This window comes from Chlorocebus sabaeus, chromosome X, assembly GCF_047675955.1.
Source record: "Chlorocebus sabaeus isolate Y175 chromosome X, mChlSab1.0.hap1, whole genome shotgun sequence".
Classification (NCBI taxonomy): Eukaryota; Metazoa; Chordata; class Mammalia; order Primates; family Cercopithecidae; genus Chlorocebus; species Chlorocebus sabaeus.
Genome location: NC_132933.1, coordinates 53,068,292 through 53,090,502, shown reverse-complemented (window position 1 = coordinate 53,090,502; position 22,211 = coordinate 53,068,292). Strand labels below are relative to the sequence as shown.

Here is a 22,211-nt window from a genome sequence, read left to right as displayed (position 1 = left end):
GAGAACTGGTAAACCTCAAAGAAAGTGGAGAAAAACACTAGGATTTTTTTCTCTTCATTTTCTCTGTCCTCTCCCATCCAAGCTTTCAAGTAGTCCTGTAGTGACAATGGCAAGAAAAACATCCTCTCCATTAGGTGGGGAGCTAAGGATTCAAGAGGATGAGATCAAACTCCACTGCTTTTTTTCTTCCCTTTCTCTTTCTCTCTCTCTCTCTCTCTCTCTCTCTCTCTCCCCCCCCCTTCCTCTCTCTCTCTCTCTCTCTCTCTATCTGTCCTCCCACACCTTATCCCCAGAAGCAGCACAATATTGGTGGTTTCTGACTGAAGAATTTATAAAGAAGCACCAGGGAACCAGCAAATACCAAAAAATAGAGCATGAGGAGCTCAGGAAAGAGAACCCATAAAGTTTTTAAGAACACCTGGGCACAGCCCTGACCTGCACATGGATGGATATTATCCTAGTGAGCATAAGAAGACTTTGAGAACTCAGCTAATAAATAGACTTCTGCTCATGTTTCAAACTGACCATTGGGTGTCACACATGAAAAAGTTTCAAATAGCATAAAAAATTGAACTGACATTGGAATCTCAGCCCTTAGAAAGCAAGTTGGACCTTGCAATCTGAACCTAAGGAAGTCAATTGTCTACTAAAACAAAAAGTATCAATATCCTCTATAATACTGAAACAACACATAGAGTCTCAAACTAATATCTAAAATGTCCAGAATATAATCCAAAATATTTGACATATGTATAGCTACAAAAATTTTAACTGCATGGGAAAATACAATCAGCATACAATAGTAACATTAAACAATTACAGACGCTTGAAAGCATCCACTTACAATGCTCAAATGAGTAACCACACTCTTGAAAGAACTATTAAAACAGAAAATAATCAGCCAAAAACAAGAACTTATGAAGAAAACTCAAATAGAAAATTTTAAACTGAAAACTATAAAAACTGAAATAAAGAAACTCCCTGGATGGATTCAATCACAGAATGGAGATGATAAAAGAGTGAATGAACTCGAAGACAGATCAATGAAAATTATTCAATATAAACAACAGAGAAAAAATCTTTTGGAAACAAACAGAGCTTCAAATACCTGTGGAAAAAAAATACAAAGTATAAATCTGTGTCATGAAAGTCCCAGAAAAAAAGGAGAAAACAATGTGCTGCTAAAAATTGTTGAAGAAATAATGGCCAAAAACTAACCAAGTTTAATGAAAGTTATACACTGTATTTTCTATTGCTGCTGTAGCAAATTACCACGAATTTAGCAGCTTAAAGCAACACAAATTTATTATCTCACTGTTGTGTAGGTCAGAAGTCACATATACTATGGTTCAGCTGCTTTATCTGCTGAGTCTCACAGGCCAAAATGAAAGTGTCAGCCATCCTGGTCTCTTATCTAGAGGCTGTGGGTTAGAATCTACTTCCTAGCTCCAGTAAAATTAAGTTTCATGTAAAACTACAGAGGTCACCACTTTCTTACTGGTTGTCAGCCATGGCTTGTCCTCAGTTTCTAGAAGTTGGCTGCATTCCCTGGCTCATGGCTCCTGTCAAAGCCAGCAATGCAAATCTAGTTTATCTCATGCTTCAAATCTCTCTACCTTCTGTCCTTCTGCCTCATCTCAATAATACGTCTTCTGCCGTATCTCTATAACTTTTCTCTATTCCGCTTCTACTTTTAAGGATTCATGTAACTATACTGAACTTATCTGGCCTGTATTAAATAAGTTGATTGGTAATCTTAGTTACATATGCCAGATAACTATATATATGTATGTATATGTATTTTTTCCACAGGTTCTGGAGATAAGAGTATGGGCATCTTTGGAGAAAAATTACTCTGCCTTCCACATAAACCTGCATATTTAAGAAGCTGAGCACATCACAAACAGAAGAAACCCAAAAAAATCTACACTCCTCAGGTACATCATAATCAAACTGCTAAAAACTAAATACAAAAAGTATTGAAAGTAGACAGAAAAATGATACCTCATATAAAAAGAATAACAATTCATATAGATAATGATTGCTCATTAAAAACCAAGGGACAAGAGACAAAAGGTAAGTTTCACCATAATATTCAAATGCTAAAAGCAAAGAATTGTCAACCCAGAATTTTGTGTCCATCAAAATTACTCTTCAGGAATAAAGAGGAAGCCATATTTTTAGATGATATTTTAGATCATATTTTTAGATGAAAGAAAAATATGATAATTCATTACTAGCAAGTATGCTCTAAAGACTTATTAAAGTAAGTTATTAAAGCAAAGGGAAATAATACTAGAAAGAAAATTGGAACATAAGGAATGAAGGAGGGCAACAGAAATGGTAAATAACTAGTTTCACTATTAAGATACAATTTTAGAAAATGTGGCACATATACACCATGGAATACTATGCAGCCATAAAAAAGGATGAGTTTGTGTCCTTTGTAGGGACATGGATGCAGCTGGAAACCATCATTCTCAGCAAACTATCACAAGAACTGAAAACCAAATACCGCATGTTCTCACTCATAGGTGGGAACTGAACAATGAGATCACTTGGACTCGGGAAGGGGAACATCACACACCAGGGCCTATCATGGGGAGGGGGAGGGGGGAGGGATTGCATTGGGAGTTATACCTGGTGTAAATGACGAGTTGATGGGTGCTGACGAGTTGATGGGTGCAGCACGCCAACATGGCACAAGTATACATATGTAACAAACCTGCACATTATGCACATGTACCCTAGAACTTAAAGTATAATAATAATTTTAAAAAAGCAAAAAAAAAAAAAAAGATACAATTTTTTACTAGCGAGATACAAGTGTTACCAGTAAAAATACACTTTTCTCCTTTTCAGTTTTTTAAAACATGTTTGATAGTTCAAACCAAAATATACAGCACTCTCTGAAGATATTTTCAATGTATACAGATGTTATGTAGAAAAGATGCCTACAGTGTAGAGGAGGAAGGGAAAATGTACTTATATGGTAGTTTCTACATTCCAGTAAAAGTAGTAAAATATTGATATTAAATAGACTTAAAAGTTAAGTGTGTATTTTGTAATCCCTAGATAAACCACTAAAATTATTATACAAAGACATACAGTCAGAATTTTAATAGATAAATTAAAATTGAACACTAAAAATTATATAAATAATTCAAAAGAGGGATGAAAATGAGAAACAGGATTACAAGACAGAAGAAACAGAGAAAACAAATAATAAAATGGTAGACATAACAAAAATTACATCAAGTGTAAATGATCTAAACACACCAAATAAAAGGTAGAAATTGCCTGAAAGGATGAAAAAGACATGATTCAATTACATGCTATCTGAAGAAATTTACTTCAAATGTAATATAAATATGTTAAAAGGAAAATAAAAAGATACCATACAAGCACAAAGTGAAATAAAGCTGAAGTGATGCATTAATATAAAAGTAGACTTCAGAGAAAACAAAATCAGAGGATTAAAAACAGACATTACATATTGACAAATGAGTCAATTAACCAAGAGAAGACATAAAAATTCTAGGTACATATTCACCTAATTACAAACATTCAAAGAACATGAAGCAAAAACAGATAGAACCAAAAAGAGAAATAAACAAATACAAAATTATAGCTGAAGAATTCACTCCTTTTTTCAGCGACAGAACTGGTAGACAAAATCAGCAATAAGAGAAAAGAACTGAATAAAACAATCAAACAACTGAATCTAATTAACATTTATACAACAGTCAACCTACAACAACAGAATACACACTTATTCAAAAGGCACATGGGACATTAACCAAATGATATGGTTTGGCTCCACCCAAATCTCATCTTTAATTGTAATTCCCATAATCCCCACATGTCATGGGAGGGACCCAGTGGGAGGTAATTGAATCATGGGGGCAATTACGTCCATGCTGTTCTCATGATAGCGAATGAGTTACCATGAGATCTGATGGTTTTATCAGTGGCTTTACCCCCTTCACTTGGCACTTCTCCTTGCTACCACCATGTAAAGAAAGACGTGTTTGCTTCCTCTTCTGCCATGATTGTAAGTTTCCTGAGGCCTCCCCAGCCCTGCAGAATTGTGAGTCAATTAAACCTCTTTCCTTTATAAATTACTCAGTCTTGGGTATGTCTTTATTAGCAGCAAGAGAACGGAATAATATAGTAAATTGGTACTGCAGAGAGTGGGGCACTGCTGTAAAGACACTGGAAAATGTGGAAGCGACGTTGGAAATGAGTAACAGGCAGAGGTTGGAACCGTCTGGAGGACTCAGAAGGAAAAAGGAAAATATGGGAAAGTTTAGAACTTCTTAGAGACTTGTTGAATGCCTTTGACCAAAATGCTTCATGGTGATATGGACAATGAAGTCCAGGCTGAGGTGGTCTCAGACGGAGATGGGGAACTTGCTGGGAACTAGAGTAAAGATCACTCTTGCTATTCAAAGAGACTGGTGGTATTTTGCACATGCCCTAGAGATCTGTGGAACTTTAAAATTGAGAGAGATTATTTAGGGAATCTGGCAGAAGAAATATCTAAGCAACAAAGCATTCAAGAGAAAGCAGAGCATAAAAGTTTGGAAAATTTGCAGCCTGATGACGTGATAGAAAAGAAAACCCCTTTCTCTGGGGAGAAATTCAAGCCAACAGCAGAAATTTGCATAAGCCAAAGGTTAATCACCAAGACAACGAAAAAAATGTCTCCAAGGCATGTCAGAGATCCTCACAGCAGCCCCTCCTATCACAGACCCAGAAGCCTAGGAGGAAAAAATTATTTCCTGGGCTGGGTAAAGGGTCTCCTTGCTGTGTGCAGCCTTGGGACTTGGTGCCCTGAGTCACAGCTGCTCCAGCTGTAGCTAAAACGGGCCCCCTATCACTCAGGCCATTGCTTCAGAGGGTGCAGTCCCCAAGGCTTAGCAGCTTCCATGTGGTGTTGGGCCTGAGGGTGCACAGAAGTAAATTGAGGTTTGGGGACATCTGCCTAGATTTCAGAGGATGCGTGGAAAGCAATCCCCACAGCATCTTCACTGGGGCACTGCCTAGTGGAGCCGTAGGAAAAGGGCCACCATCCTCCAGACCCCAGAATGGTAGATCTACCGACAGCTTGCATCATACACCTGGAAATGCCGCAGACATTCAATGCCAGCCTATGAAAGCAGTCAGGAGGGGGACTATACCCAGCAAAGCCACAGGGGCAGAGTTTCCAGGGTGTGTGGGGGCCTACCTCTTGCATCAGCATGACCTGGATGTGAGACATGGAGTCAAAGTAGATCATTTTGGAACTTTAAGCTTTAATTACTGCCCTGTTGGATTTCTGACTTGCATGGGGCCTGTACCTCCTTTGTATAGGGCCAATTTCTCCCATTTGGAATGGCTGTATTTACCCAATGCCTGTACCCCCATTGTATGTAGGAAGTAACTAACTTGCTTTTGATTTTACAGGCTCATAGGTGAAAGGGACTTGCCTTGTCTTAGATGAGACTTTGGACTTGGACTTTTGAGTTAATTCTGGAATGAATTAAAACTTTAAAGGACTGTTGGGAAAGCATGACTGTGTTTTGAAATGTGAGGACATGAGATCTGGGAGGGACTAGGGGTGGAATAATATGGTTTGGCTGTGTCCCCACCCAAATCTCATCTTGAACTATAGTTCCCATAATCGCCACGTGTCATGGGAGGGACCTGGTGGGAAGTTATTGAATCATGGGGGCATGATTCACTTCCATACTGTTCCTGTGATAGTGAGTCCTCATGAGATCTGATGATTTTACAAGGGGATTTTCCCCTCCCTCACTCAGCACTTCTCCTTGTTGCTGCCATGTGAAGAAGGACGTGTTTGTTTCCCCTTGCACTATGATTGTTAAGTTTCCTGAGGCCTCCCCAGCCCTGTGGAACTGTGAGTCAATCAAACCACTTTCCTTTATAAATTACCCAGGCTTGGGTATTTCTTCACGGCAATGTGAGAATGAACTAATACACCAAAATAGACTCTATTATAGGTCATAAAACAAACGCTAACAAATTTAAAATAACTGGAATCATATAAAGTATACTATTTTACCACAATGTAATTAATCTAGAGATCAATAACAAATAGATTAAAATCTCCAACAAATTCAAAGTTAATACACTGCTAAATAATACACAGGTCAATGAGGAAATCGCAAGAGAAATTTTAAAATATTTGAATTTAATATAAATGAAACATATCAAAATTTGTGACATGCACCTAAGCAGTTCTTAGAAGAAAATTTATAGTATTAAGTGCTTATATTAGAAAAGAAGGAAGGTCACAAGCAAATCATCCAAGTTTCTACCTAAGAAAATTTAAAAAAGAAAAAAAGAAAAAAACCCTAAGCAAGAACAAAGAAGGAAGTAATCAAGATAAAAGCTAAAATCAATGAAATCCAAAAACTGTATAAACAATAGAAAAAATTAATTAACTCATAAGCTGCTTCTTTGAAAAGATTAACAAAATATATAAACCCATAGCAAGATTTATAAAGAAAAAAAGAGGGGGGCCACGAATTACCCATGTAAGGAATAGAAAATGAGATATCACCACAGAATGCACAGATATTAAGACAATAAGAAAATATTACAAACAATTCAACATATAAAAATTTAACAACTTTGATCAGAAAGACCATCTCTTAGAAAACTGAAAATGACTGAAACTCACCCATGATAAAATAGATAGCTTGAACACCCTGATAACTATTAAAGAAATGGAATTTGCGGTAAAGAAAACAAAAAGGAAGAAATCTCTAGGTCTAGATATCCATTTCTGGTGAATTCTAACAAGCATTTAAAAGAGAACTAATACCAGTACTGTACAGCATCTTCCACAAAATATGGTTACAGGAAACACATCCCAATTCATTTTACAAGGCCTGTGTTATCTTGATGCCAAAACTAGACAAAGACACACACAAAAAATAAAACTACAGAACAATATCCCTCGTGAACACAGACACAAAAGTTTTCAACAAAATATTAGCAGACTGAATCCAGCACTGTATAAAAAGTATAATACATCACAACAACGTGAATTTTATCCAAGGAATACAAGGCTGGCTCAATCTTTGAAAAATTAACCCATGTAATCAAACATATTAACAGTCTAAAAAAAGAAAAATCACATAATAATATTAACTGATGCCAAAAAGAACCTATTTAATAAAATAAAATATCCACTGATAATAGAAACTCTTAGCAAATTAGAAACAAAGGAGACTTTCCTCAACTTGATAAAGGACATTTATAAACTCCTACAGCTAATATCATATGAGATAAAGGAAAACTGAATGCTTCCCCCTAAGGTTGGAAACACTGAAAACTACAAAATCCTGCTGATATAAAGAAAACCTCAATAAATGGAGATACTATAAATACTGAGTCCATGAGTGGATGGCACAATTTTGTTAAGACATAAGTCCTACTGAAATAAATCTGTAGATTCAATGTAACACAATGAAAATCCCAGCAAATTTTTTAAAAATAGAAAGTGACAAGCTGATTATACAATGTTTATAGAAATTCAAAGGAATTAAGATAGCCAAAGAAATTTTGAAAAAGAACAAAAGGTTTAAATTATTTGATTATTGCAGCTTTATAGTAAGTTTTGAAGAAAATTTAGTATTAAAGAAGATTTTAAAAAGATCAGTGTAACAGAATGTAGAGTGCACACATAGTCCCACACATATATAGTATTAATTTTCAACAAAGTGCCAAGTTAATTCATTGAGGAAAAATATTCTTTAAAGGAAATTATGCTGAAAAAATGGGTATCTGTATTTTTAAACTACTCTTGATCCTTACCTTACACCATATAAAAATTTACTTAATGTGTCATGTATCTATTTCTTTAATTTTTTAATGACTTTTTTTTAAAATGTGGGTGCATAGTAGATATATATATTTATGGTGTACATGAGCTGCTTTGATCCAAGCATGTCATGTGAAATAAGCACATCATGGAGAATGGGTATCCATCCCCTCAAGCATTTATTCTTTGAGTTACAAACAATTTAATTACATTATTTAAGTTATTTAAAAATATACAATTATTATTGACTATATTCACCCTGTTGTGCTATCAAATAGTAGGTCTTATTCACTCTTTTTATTGTTTTTGTACCCATTAGCCACCCCATCTCCCCCACAACGCCTACCCAAACTCTAGTAATTATCTTTGTACTCTCTGTGTTCACGAGTTCTATTGATTTAAGCTTTACATCCTACAAATAAGTAAAAACATGCAGTGTTTTGCCTTTCTGTGCCTTGCTTCTTTCACTTAACATGACGAACTCCAGTTTCATCCATGTTGTTGCAAATGACTGGATCTAATTCTCTTTATGGCTGAATATTACCTCATTGTGTATATGTACCACATTTTCTTTAGCCATTAATCTGTTGATGAACACTTAGGTTACTTACAAATCTTGGGTATTGTAAACAGTGATGCAACAAATATGGGAGTGCAGATCTCTCTTCAGTATAGTGATTTCTTTTCTTTGGGGTATACATCCAGCAGTAGGATTGCTGGATGTATAGTAGCTCAATTTTTACTTTCTTGAAGAGCCTCCAAACTGTTCTCCACAGTGGTTGTACTGACTTTCATTCCCATTAACAATGTACAAGGGTTCCCTTTTCTCCACATCCTCACCAGCATTTGTCATTGCCTGTCTTTTGGATATAAGCCACTTGAACTGGGGTGAGATGATATCTCATTGTAGTTTTGATTTGCGTTTCTCTTATAATCAATGATGTTGAGCACCTTTCACCTTTTCATATGTCTGTTTGCCATTGTATGTCTTCTTTTTAAGAAATGTCTATTCAAATCTTCTGTGATTTTTTTTACCAGATTATTAGATTTTTTTCCTATAGGGTTGTCTGAGCTCCTTATATATTATAATTATTAATCCCTTGTCAGAGGGATAGTTTGCAAATATCTTCTCTCATTCTGTGGTTTTTCTTTTCACTTTGTTGATTGTTTCCTTTACTGTACTGTAGCTTTTTAACTTCACGTGATCCCATTTGTCCATTTTGTGCATTGGTTGCCTGTACTTGTGGAGTATTGCTTAAGAAATCTTTGCCCAGACCAATATCCTGGAGATTTTCCCCAATGTTTTCTTGTAGTAGTTTCATAGTTTGAGGTCTCAGATGTAAGTGTTTAATCTATTTCGTTTTGATTTTTGTATATGGCAAAAGATGGGGGTCAAGTTTCATTCTTCTGCATACAAATATTGTTTTCTCAGCACCATTTATTGAAGGGACTGTCTCTTCTCCAGTGTGTATTCTTGTCACCTTTGTCGAAAATGAGTTCACTATATGTGTGGATTTGTTTCCGAGTTCTGTGTTCTGTTCCATTGGACTTTGTGTCTGTTTTTATGCCAGCACCATGCTGTTTTGGTTGCTATAGCTCTTTAGCATAAATTGAAGTCAGGTAATGTGATTCCTCCAGTTTTGTTCTTTTTGCTCAGGATAGCTTTGGCTATTCTGGATCTTTTGTGGCTCCATATAAATTTTAGGATTTTTTTTTTCTGTTTCGATGAAGAATATCATTGATATTTTGATAAGAATTGCATTGAATATGTAGATTGATTGCTTTGGGTAATATGAACTTTTTAACAATATTGATTCTTCCAACCCATGAACATGAAATATTTTTCCATTTTGGGGGGTCCTCTTCAAATGATTTCATCAGTGTTTTATATTTTTCATTATAGAAATCTTTCACTTCTTTGGTTAATTCCTAAGTATTTAATTTTACATGTGGCTATTATAAATGGAATTACTTTTTTTTATTTCTTTTTCCCACTGTTCACTGTTGGCATATAGAAATGCTGATTTTTTTTTTAATTTCCAACTTTTATTTTAAGTTCAAGGGTACATGTGCAGGATGTACAGGTTTGTTAAATAGGTAAATGTGTGTCATGATGATTTGCTGCACACATCATCCCATCACCGGGGTATTAAGCCCAGCATCAATTAGCTATTCTTCCTGATGCTCTCCCTCTCTCCATTGCCTCCCCTACCCCCAATAGGCCCCAGTGTGTGTTGTTCCCCTGCATGTATCCATGTGTTCTCATCATTTAGCTCTCACTTGTGAGAACATGTGGTATTCGGTTTTCTGTTCCTGAGTTAGTTTGCTAAGGATAATGGTCTTCAGCTCCATCCATGTCTCCATAAAGGACATAATCTCATTTATTTTTATCACTGCACAGTATTCAATGGTGGATATGTTCCCCTTTTTCTTTATTCAGTCTCTCATTGATGGGCATTTAGGTTGATTCCATGTCTTTGCTATTGTGAATAGCACTGCAATGAACACCCAAGTGCATGGGTCTTTATAATAGAACAATTTATACTCTTTTGGGTATATACCCAGTAATGGGATTGCTGGGTTGAATGGTATTTCTGCCTCTAGATCTTAAGGAATCACCACACTGTCTTCCACAATGGTTGAACTAATTTAAACTCACACCAACAGTGTAAAAGCATTCCTATGAATGGGATTGCATTCCTGATTTGGCGCTCAGCTTGACTGTTGTTGGTGTATAGGAGTGCTAGCTATTTTTGTACATTGATTTTGTATCCTGAGGCTTTTCTGAAGTTGTTTATCAGCTTAAATAGCTTTTGTGGCAAGACTATGGGGTTTTCTAGATACAGGACCATGTCTTCTGTAAACAGGGATAGTTTGACTTCCTTTCTTCTTATTTGAATGCCTTTTCTTGCTCTTGCCTGATTGCCTGGCCAGAACCTCCAATACTATGTTGAATACAAGTGGTGAGAGAGGGCAACCTTGTCTTGTGCCAATTTTCAAGGGAAATGCTTCCAGCTTCTTCCCCTTTAGTATGATATTGGCTGTGGGTTTGTCATATATGGCTCTTATTATTTTGAGGTATGTTCCTTTAATACCTAGTTTATTGTGAATTTTTAACAGAAAAAGATGTTGAATTTTATCAAACGCCTGTTCTGTGTCTATTGATACAATCATGTAGTTTTTGTCTTCGGTTCTGTTTATGTAACAAATTACATTTATTGATTTGTGTATACTGAACTAGCCTTGCATCCTGGGGATGAAGGTTACTTGATCATGGTGGATAAACTTTTTGATGTGCTGCTGGATTCAGTCTGCCAGTATTTTGTTGAGGATTTCTGTATCAATGTTCATCAAAAATATTGGCCTGAAGGTTTGTTGTTGTTGTTGTTGTTGTTGTTGTTGTATCTCTGCCAGGTTTTGGTATGAGGATGATGCTGACCTCATAGAATGAGTAAGGGAGGAATCCCTTCTTTTCAATTTTTTGGAATAGAAATTTTCAGTAGGAATGCTAACAGCTCTTCTTTGTACCTTTGGTAGAATTCAACTGGGAATCCGTCTGGTCCTGGTCTTTTTTTGGTTCATAGGCTATATTTTACTACATCAATTTCAGAACTCACTATTGGTCTATTCAGAGAGTTAGTTTCTTCTTGGTTCAGTCTTGGGAAGGTGATATGGTTTGGCTCTGTGTCTCACCCAAATCTCATCTTGAATTGTAATCCCCATGTGTCAGAGGAGGGACCTGGTGGGAGGTAATTGGAACATAGGAACAGATTTTCCTCATGGTATCCTCACGATAGTGAGTGAATTTTCATGAAATCCGATGCTTTTATAAGGGGCTCTTCCCCCTTCTCTCTCTCTCCTGCCTCCATGTAAGACATGCCTTGCTTCCCCTTTGCCTTCTGCCATGATTGTAAGTTTCCTGAGGCCTCCTCAGCCATGCAGAACTGTGAGTCAATTAAACCATTTTTCTATGTAAATTACCCAGTCTCAGGTAGTTCTTCACAGCAGTGTGAAAATTGACTTCTACAGAAAATTGGTACCAAGAGAAGTGGGGTACTGCTATAAAGATTCCTGAAAATGTGGAAGTGACTTTGGAAGTGGGTAACAGGCAGAGGTTGGAACAATTTGGGGGGCAGAGAAGAAGACAGGAATATGTGGGAAAGTTTAGAACTTCCTAGAGACTTGTTGAATGATTGTGACCAAAATGCTGATAGTGATGGACAGTGAAGCCAAGGCTGAGGTGGTCTCAGATGGAGATGAGAAACTTGTTGGCAACTGCAGTGAAGGTCTCTCTTCTTATGCTTTAGCAAAGAGACTGGTCGCATTTTGCCCCAGTCCTAGAGATCTGTGGAACTTTGAACTTGAGAGAGATAATTTAGGGTATCTGGCAGAAGAAATTTCTAAGAAGCAAAGTGTTCAAGATGTGGTTTGGCTGTTAGGAACAGCATATAGTAATATGTGTTCACAAACAGATGACATGAAACTGTAAGTTAGGTTTAAAAAGGAATCAGAGCATAAAAGTTTGGACAATTTGCAGCCTGACTATGCTGTAGAAAAGAAAACCCAAAACCAATTTTCTGGGGAAAAATTCAAGCCAGAAGCAGAAATTTGCATAAGCAACAAGGAGCTGTGAGAAGCTGTTAATAGCCAAGCTGTTAATAGCCAAGACAATGGGGAAAATGTCTCCAGGGCATTCCTGAGATTTTTGCAGCAACCCCTCCCAACACAGGCCCAGAGGCCTAGGAGAAAAAGATGGTTTCCTGGGCCAAGCCTGGGTCCTGGCTTCTCTCTGTAGCCTCAGGACTTGGTGCCCTGCATCCCAACCACTTCAGCTTGGGCCATTGGTTCAGAGGGTACAAGCCTGTATAATGCGTTTTCATGCTGCTGATAAAGACATACCCAAGACTGAGCAATTTACAAAAGAAAGAGGTTTATTGGATGTACACATGACTGGGGAGGCCTCTCAATCATGGTGGAAGGTGAAAGGCATGCCTCACGTGGCAGCAGACAAGAGAACAGAGTTTGTGCCGAGAAACTCCCCCTTTTAAAAACTGTCAGATCTCATGAGATTTATTCATTATGATGAGAACACATAGGAAAGACCTGCCCCCATGATTCAATTACCTCCCACTGGGTCCCTCCTACAACCCATGAGAATTCAAGATCCATGGGTCTTGAATTTCATAGGCATGTGTTCTCATTGTTCAACTCCCACTTATGAGCAAGAACATTCAGTGTTTGCTAAACCATTTTCTGTTCCTTTGTTAGTTTGCTGAGGATGATGGCTTCCAGCTTCATCTATGTCCCTGCAAAGGACATGAACTCATTTTTTAATGGCTGCATAGTATTCCATGATGTATATGCACCACATTTTCTTTGTCCAGTCTATCATTGATAGGTATTTGGGTTGGTTCCAAGTCTTTGATATTGTAAATAATGCCTTACCTAAAAAGAATACATAATGAAAGTCTAATCTAATACAGGTCAAAAATGTAAAAAGTTCATGAACCTTAACAGGAAAAATTAAACAACTTTTGCTGGCCATTCCTATTGAAATGAGAACCATAAAGTAACGGAAAAGTGGCTACAAACCCACCTAGAACACCAAACGGAGAGAAAATAAGTCAATTTTCATCTCTATTATTATCATAAAATCCTGTGTGACTACAGGCCAAACTTCTGGTGGCAGAAACAGAGTTCTTTATAAACTGCAGATGTCCTGTACATTAAAAAAAATTTCATGGGAGTTGCACTAGTTCTAGAGACTTTTCTGTTTTAGCCTACCTACTGTATGTATCCAATCAAAGATAGATAAAGCCTCTTTCTGTAACCCCTGATTATTATTGGGCATCGAAGGTAAGAAAAGCAAGATGGGGTACAAAAATGCAAAATTTCAACAGTAATGACAATCTTTTCATCTTAGTTCAAAAGGGTCCTGCAATCTCTCCCCTTTCAGTGATTTGACAAGTCTTTGTACTTAATCTTGGGTCAGCAAATCATGCAAGTGAAATCTGTCTCTGATATGTGGTTGAATATCTTCACTCAGTTCTACAAGCTTCTCCAGGAATGAAATCAATTTTAAGAGTTCATTGTCATTTGTATCCATAAACCAACTTTCTATAGGGGTTCCATTAGAAAGCTTGTATGCAAAGGTTTGTGGTGGGTTGTCAATTATTACAGTTTTTGAAAGATCTCTTCCAAGAATATTTAAGTTCTATGTATGATTTCCTTGTACACAAACACAATGTTCACAGAAAAAATGGTGCCTGACCAGTTGCTTTTTAGGGTCTACTATGTTCAGTAACGTGCCTGCACACACCTTCTTAGAAGCAGTAAAAAGAATAATATCATACATCTGAGAAATTCATTCCAGGAATTCCCTGAAAAATGTATTAATATCACATAAACCTGATAAATGACATCTTGGAAAAGGACTGGAAAAGTAAGTGCTGCATCTTCTACCTCATTTAGACTACAGTGCACTACTGTTTCATCCAAGTCTAAATCTAGGGAGAATTTCAGTGTGCTTCTTGTTTTCGATGAAAAACAGATTTCCTATTTAGTTGTTCTTCTGTCAGTGGTAGGACATGTTTGATGAAATAATAGGGGTCAAATACTTCCAAGCCTTCTTCATAGGTGGCCTCTGCGTGGGCTGATGAATAACCACTATCTGGAATGACTGGTCCTATAAGGGGTGGGATATCACGATTAACTGTTTCTTCTGCTTCTTCTAAACCATTGTGGGTTTTTTGTTGTTGTTGTTGTTGTTGTTTGTATTTTTAAAATTATACTTTAAGTTCTGGAATACATGTACAGAACATGCAGGTTTGTTACATAGGTATACATGTGCCATGGTGGTTTGTGGCACCCATCAACCCATCATCTACATCAGGTATTCCTCCTAATGCTATCCCTCCTCTAGGCCCCCACCCTGTGACAGGCCCTGGTGTGTGATGTTTCCCTCCCTGTGTCCGTGTGTTCTCATTGTTCACCTTCCACTTATTAGTGAGAACATGCAGTGTTTGCTAAACCATTATTTATTGCTGGTCTCACCTGAACTGCTTGATTTGAGTAAGCTGCTCCATTAGTTGATGTAGTAGAACTGGTAGTGAGCTCATCCACCCGTTCCATATCAAGTTGTTTTACTATTTCTTCAGCTCCAACAAAGTAGTCCTTGGAGGACTGCCAAAGGAAGGATTATTTTCTAATTTTCCATTTTATTTTATATGTTGATTTGTCATTTCATAACTACCAACTTCTCCATTTGCTTGACTTTTCTGTCTTACTCGAGGTATCTATATGTTAGGTTTCTCTCCTGCTCTTGGTGTTGAGGTGATCAAATTATTACCTATATCACGTTCAATTCTACTCCATTTTGAAGGATTTTCTCTCACTTCCTTAGGTGTGCTTCCTTTAATGAATTTTTTAATTGAAGACAAGCCAGTTTCATTCTTTGGTGGTTTTTCTCCTTCTGAAGGCAGGGGATCATCATCCTATGAATATTTCCTCTTTGCTCTGGCAGTGAGTTGTGTTTGGATTTGATTTGACTGTTGAGAAGCTTTCCATGTTATCAGCCTCATCTTTTATGGGTGCCACACACAAAACTGACTGTGATGACAGAGAAGTGTCCTCAGGCTCCTGTAATGGTCCCAACTGGACAATACATGGTGTCTTTCCCACTTACCCTGTAGCAGCAACAGAACCAGCTCCTTCAGTCAGTTGTCATTTCTGGTCTACCTGAAAGTGATCTTATTTCTCCGTTGCTTATGAAGCTTAGTTTGGATGGATATGAAATTCCGGGTTGGAAATTCTTTTCTTTAACAATGTTGAATATTGGCCCCCAATCTCTTCTGGCATGTAAGATTTCTGCTGAGAGGTCTGCTGTTAGTCTGATGGGCTTCCCTTTGAAGGTGACATGGCCCTTCTCTCTGGCTGCCCTTAACATTTTTGTTTCATTTTGACCTTGGAGAATCTGATGACTATGCCTTTCGGGAATAATATTCTTATGGGGTATCTTTCTGGGGTTCTCTTCATTTTTCTGAATTTTAATGTTGGCCTGTCTATCTAGGTTGGGAAAGTTCTCCTGGACAATATTTAAAAATGTGTTTTCCAAATTGGTTCAACTCTCCCTGTTTCTTTCAGGTACCCCAGTGAGTCATAGATTTGGTCTCTTTACATAATCCCATATTTCTTGGATGTTTTGTTCATTCCTTTTTATTCTTTTTTCTCTATTCTTGTCTTATTTCAGAAAGACAGACTTCAAGCTCTGAGATTCTTTCTTCCGCTTCGTCTATTCTGTTATCAATACTTGTGATTGCATTGTGAAGTTCTTGTAATGTGCTTTACAGCTCTATCAGGCCAGTTACATTCTTCTTTATACTGGCAATTTGGGTTGTCCACTCCTGCACTGCTTTGTCATGATTCTTAGGTTATTTGCATTGAGTTAAAATGTGCTCCTTTAGCTCAGTGAACATCATTTTTATCCACATTCTGAAGACTAATTCTGTCACTTCTGTTACTTCAGCCTCAGTCCATTTCTGAACCCTTGCTAGAGAGGTGTTGTGGTCATTTGGAGTAAAGAGGCACTAGGGCTTTTTGAGTTTTCAGCATTTCTGTGCTGACTCTTTCTCATCTTTGTGGGTTTATCTACCTCAGATCTTTGAGACTGCTGACCTTTGGATGGGGTTTTTGTATTTTTTATTGTTGTTATTGTTGTTGTTTGTTTTTCTTTTAACAGTTAAGTTACACTTCCCCGTAGAGCTACTGCAGTTTGCTGGGAGTCCATTCCAGACCCTAGTCACCTCGGTTTTTCCAGTACCTGAAGGTATCACCAGTGAAGGCTACAGAACAGCCAAAATTGCAGCCTGTCCCTTTTTCTGGAAGCTCTGTCCCAGGGGGGTACTGACTTGTTTCCGGCCTGAACATGCCTATAGGAGGTGGCTGAAGACTCCAGTTGGGAGGTCTCAACCAGTCAGGAGGAATGAGATTAGGGACCCACTTAAAGGAGCAATCTGGCTGCATATTGATAGAGCAGTTGTGCCGTGTTGAGGATCCCTTCAGTCTCCAATCAGTTTGGACTCTCCAAGGCCCTCATGCTGGACTGGCTGAGATGCCCATCAGCAAAGATGGCCACCTGCCCCACCCCCAGGCACCCGCTCCCAGGGAAAAATTAGAACTCTGTCAGCCATAGAACACAGGCAGGGGTGGACAGAGGCCCAGACTGGGAGGACCCACCCCACGAGGAGTGGTTTGGGGTCCCATTTGAAGAAACAGTCTGGCTACACCTCATCAAAACAGCCATGCCATGCTGGGAAGCCACATCTGCCCCAGCAGCTTGGACTTTCAAAACCCCACAGGATTGAACAGTTGCGTCATCTAAACAACTAAGATGGCAGCCTGCCACTCCCTCTTGGCACTCCTTCCCAGGGAGAGATCAGAGCTCTGTTCATAGAATATGGGTGGGCCGGGGTGGCTGGAAGCCCCAGCTGGGAGGTCCTGCCCAATGAGGAGGAATAGAATGAGGTCCCACCTAAAGAAGCAGTCTGGCCATTCCTCAACAAAATAGCCATACCATGCTAGGGAATCACCTCTGTACTGGTCAGCTTGGACTCTCCAAAGCCTACAGGCTGGGACTGCTGAGTCATCCAAACAACCAAAGTGGTGGTTCACCCCTCCCCCTAGGAACTCCATTCCAGGGAGAGATCAGAGCTCTGTCCATAGACAGCTGGGAGGTCCCAGTTAGTGAGGCGGAATGGATCAGGGTTCCAGTTAAAGAAGCAGTCTGGCCACATTCTGGAAAAGCAGGTGTTCTGCACTGGGAGCAGGGAACCTTCCTTGTCCAAACCATTTGGAGTGTCCAAAGCCCACAGGCGGGAACAGCTGAGTTGACCAAACAGAGAAGACGGTGGCCTGCCCATCCCCACAGGGGCTTCATCTTGTCTCAGGCAGACTCCACCCTGTTGCTGGTGACTGGATAGAATTCCAAGCCAGTGGGTCTTATCTTGCAAGGTGCCATGGAAGTGGGGCCCATAGACCAATGCTGCTCAGCCCCGGGATTCAGCCTTCTTTCTAGGGGTATGTATGAACCTCTCACCTTCCTGGGGATCCTGGGTGTGCAGTATGTAAAGTTCCTGGGTCTCTGTGCATGTCTGAGCAGATGCTCTGCTGAGACTCCACACAGATCTTTGTGTTGAACCCAAGGCTCTGGTTGTGTGGACTCACAAGGGGATCTCCTGGTCCAAGGGTTGCAAAGATCTCCAGAAGAAGCTTGGTTTCCCAGGGTCATACATTCACTCACTGCTTCCCTTGGCTCCATGTCACTCCCAGGTGGGCCATCGCCACACCCTGCTTTTCTTTATTCCCCTTGGGTCAAGTTGTTTCCCTGATCAGTCTCAATGGGAATAACTGGATATTTCAGTTGACGGTGCTAATTCACTCTCCCTTTTAGTTCTTCTCCGTGAATGCCATGCACCACAGATGCTTCTACTTGGCCATCTTAACCAACCAGCACTAGTAATTTTTGTATGTTGATTTTATATCCTGCACCTTTACTGAATTTGCTTATCAGTTCTGAGTTTTCTTGTGGAGTCTTTAGGTTTTTCCAAGTATAAAATCATATCATCTACAAACAAGAATAATTTGACTTCTTTCTTTCCAATGTGAATGCCCTTTCTATCTATCTCTTGTCTGATTGCTCTATCTAGGGCTTCTAGTACTATGTTGAATAACAGTGGTGACAGTGGGCATCCTTGTCCTGTTCTCAATCTTACAGGAAAGTTTTTCAGTTTTTCCCTATTCAGTATGCTACTAGCTATGGGTCTGTCATATATGACTTTCATTATGTTGAGGTATGCTCCTTCTATCCCCAGGTTTTTTAGTGTTTTTATCATTAAGGGATGTTGAATTTTATCAATGCTGTTCCAGCATCAATTGAAATGATCATATGGTTTCTATCCTTCATTCTGTTGATATGATGTATGACATTGATTGATTTCAGTATGTTGAACCAAACTTGCATCCCTAGGATAAATCCAACTTGGTCATGATGAATGATCTTTCATTGCTGAATTGGTATTGTTGAATTTGCTTCACTAGTATTTTGTTAAGGATTTTTGCATGAATATTCATTAGGGATATTGGCCTATAGTTTTCTTTTTATCATATATCTTTGTCTGGCTTTGGTATGAGGGTAATACTGAACTCCTAGAGGGAGTTTGGAAGTGTCTCCCTCCTTTTCTATTTTTGGCATAGTTTGAGTAGGATTGATATTAGTTTTTTAAATGTTTGGTAGAATTCAGCAGCTAAGCCATTAGATCCCAGGATTTCCTTTGATAGAAGACTTTTTATTTTGGCTTCAAACTCATTACTCATTACTGGCCTGTTCAGGTCTTGGATTTCTTCCTGTTTCAATCTCAGTAGGTGTATGTATCCAGCAATTTGTCAATTTCTTCCATATATAGTTGCTCATAGTAGCCAGTAATGATCCTTAGAATTTCTGCAGTATCAGTTTAATATCACCTTTTTCATTTCTGAATTTATTTACTTGGATCTTCTCTCTTTATTCCTTAGTCTGGTTAAAGGTCTGTCAGTTTTGTTTTATTTTTCAAGAAAGCAACTTTTTGTTTTATTAATCTTTTTTATTGTTTTCTTCATTTCAGTTTTATTTATTTCTGCTCTGATCTTTTTTTATTATTATTATACTTTAAGTTCTGGAAAACATGCACAGAATGTGCTGGTTTGTTACATAGGTATACATGTGCCATGGCGGTTTGCTGCATCCATCAATCCATCATCTAGGTTTTAAGCCCCACATGCATTAGGTATTTCTCCTAATGCTCTCCCTCCCCTTGCCCCCAGTCCCCCGACAGGCCCCAGTGTGTGATGTTCCCTTCCCTGTGTCCATGTGTTCTAATTGTTTATCTCCCACTTATGAGTAAGAACATAAGGTGTTTGGTTTTCTGTTCCTGTGTTAGTTTGTTGAGAATGATGGTTTCGAGATTCATCCATGTCCCTGCAAAGGACATGAACTCATTCTTTTTTATGGCTGCATAGGATTTCATGGTGTATATATGCCACATTTTCTTTATCCAGGCCATCATTGATGGGCATCTGGGTTGGTTCCAAGTCTTTGCTATTGTGAATAGGGTTGCAATAAGCATATGTGTGCATGTGTTTTTATAGAAGAATGATTTATAATTCTTTGGGTATATACCCAGTAATGGGATTGCTGAGTCAAATGATATTTCTGGTTTTAGATCCTTGAGGAATCACCACACTGTCTTCCACAATGGTTGAACTAATTAACACTCCCACCAACAGTGTAAAAGCGTTTCTATTTCTCCACATCCTCTTCAGCATCTGTTGTTTCCTGACTTTGTAATGATCGCCATTCTAACTGGTGTGAGATGGTATCTCATTGTGGTTTTGATTTGCATTTCTCTAATGACCAGTGATGATGAGCTTTTCAAAATATGTTTGCTGGCTGCATAAATGTCTTTTCATGTCCTCCGCCCACGTTTTGATGTGTTTTTTTTTTTTTTTTTTTTTTCTCTAGTATATTCATTTAAGTTCCTTGTAGATTCTGGATATTAGACCTTTGTCAGATGGATAGATTGCAAAAATTTTCTCCCATTCTGTAGGTTCCCTGTTCACTCTGATGATAGTTTCTTTTGCTGTGCAGAAGCTCTTTAGTTTAATCAGATCCCTCTTGTCAATTTTGGCTTTTGTTGCAGTTGCTTTTGGTGTTTTAGTTATGAAGTCTTTTACCATGCCTATGTACTGAATGATACTGCATAGGTTTTCTTCTAGGGTTTTTGTGGTTTTAGGTTTTACATTTAAGTCTTTAATACATCTTGAGTTAATTTTTGTATAAGGTATAAGGAAGGGGCCCAGTTTGTTTTCTGCATATGGCTAGCCAGTTTTCCCAGCCCCATTTATTAAATAGAAAATCCTTTCCCAATTGCTTGTTTTTGTCAGATTTGTTGAAGATCAGATGGTTGTAGATGTGTGGCATTATTTCTGAGGCCTCTGTTGTGTACCATTGGTCTATATATGTTTTGGTACCAGTACCATGCTGTTTTGGTTACTATAGTTTGTTGTAGCATAGTTTGAAGTCAGGTAGCGTGATGCCTCCAGCTTTGTTCTTTTTGCTTAGGATTGTCTTGGGTATACGGGTTCTTTTTTGCTTCCATTTGAAATTTAGGGTAGTTTTTTCTAGTTCTGCTGAGAAACTCAATGGTAGCTTGATGGGAATAGCATTGAATCTACAAATTATTTTGGGCAGTATGGCCATTTTCACAATATTGATTCTTCCTATCCATGAGCATGGAATATTCTTCCATTTGTTTGTGTCCTCTCTTATTTCCTTGAGCAGTGATTTGTAGTTCTCCTTGAAGAGGTTCTTCACCTCCCTTTTAAGTTGTATTCCTTGGTATTTTATTCTCTTTGTAGCAATTGTGAATGGGAGCTCACTCATGATTTGGGTCTCTGTTTGTCTGTTATTGGTGTATAGGAATGCTTGTGACTTTTGCACACTGATTTTGTATCCTGAGACTTTGCTGAAGTTGCTTATCAGCTTAAGGAGTTTGGGGGCTGAGACAATGGGGTTTTCTAAATATATAATCATGTCATCTGCAAACAGAGACAATTTGACTTCCTCTCTTCCTATTTGAATACTCTTTATTTCTTTCCCTTGCCTTACTGCCCTGGCCAGAACTTCCAATACTGTGTTGAATAGGAGTGGTGAGAGAGAGGACTTCCTTGTCTTGTGCCAGTTTTCAAAGGGAATACTTCCAGATTTTGCCCATTCAGCATGATATTGGCTATGGGTTTGTCATAAATAGCTCTTATTATTTTGAGATATGTTCCATCGATACCTGGTTTATTGAGAGTTTTTAGCATGAAGCGATGTTGAATTTTATCGCAGGCTTTTTCTGCATCTATTGAGATAATCATATGGTTATGGTCATTGGTTCTGTTTATGTTGTGGATTATGTTTATTGATTTGCATATATTGAAGCAGCCTTGCATCCCAGGGATTATGCCAACTTGATCATGGTGAATAAGCTTTTGTATGTGCTGTTGCATTCAGTTTGCCAGTATTTTATTGAGGTTTTCCACATTGATGTTTATCAGGGATATTGTTCTGAAATGTTGTTGTTGTTGTTGTTGTTGTTGTTGTTGTTGTGTCTCTACCAGGTTTTGGTATCAGGAAGATGCTGGCCTCATTAAATGAGTTAGGGAGGAGTCCCTCTTTTTCTATTGTTTTGAATAGTTTCAGAAGGAATGGTACCAGCTCCTTTTTGTACCTCTGCTAGAATTCGGCTGTGAATCTGTCTGGTCCTGGACTTTTTTTGGTTGGTAGGCTATTAATTACCAC

The 22,211-nt window shown here is 38.3% G+C and overlaps 1 pseudogene; it reads right to left on the bottom strand.

Annotated features, from left to right (window-relative positions):
- Nucleotides 1–13,811: 13,811 nt before the first annotated feature.
- On the bottom strand, nucleotides 13,812–15,414 carry LOC103232337 (CTD small phosphatase-like protein 2; annotated as a pseudogene).
- Between the last annotated feature and the right edge of the window lie 6,797 nt (nucleotides 15,415–22,211).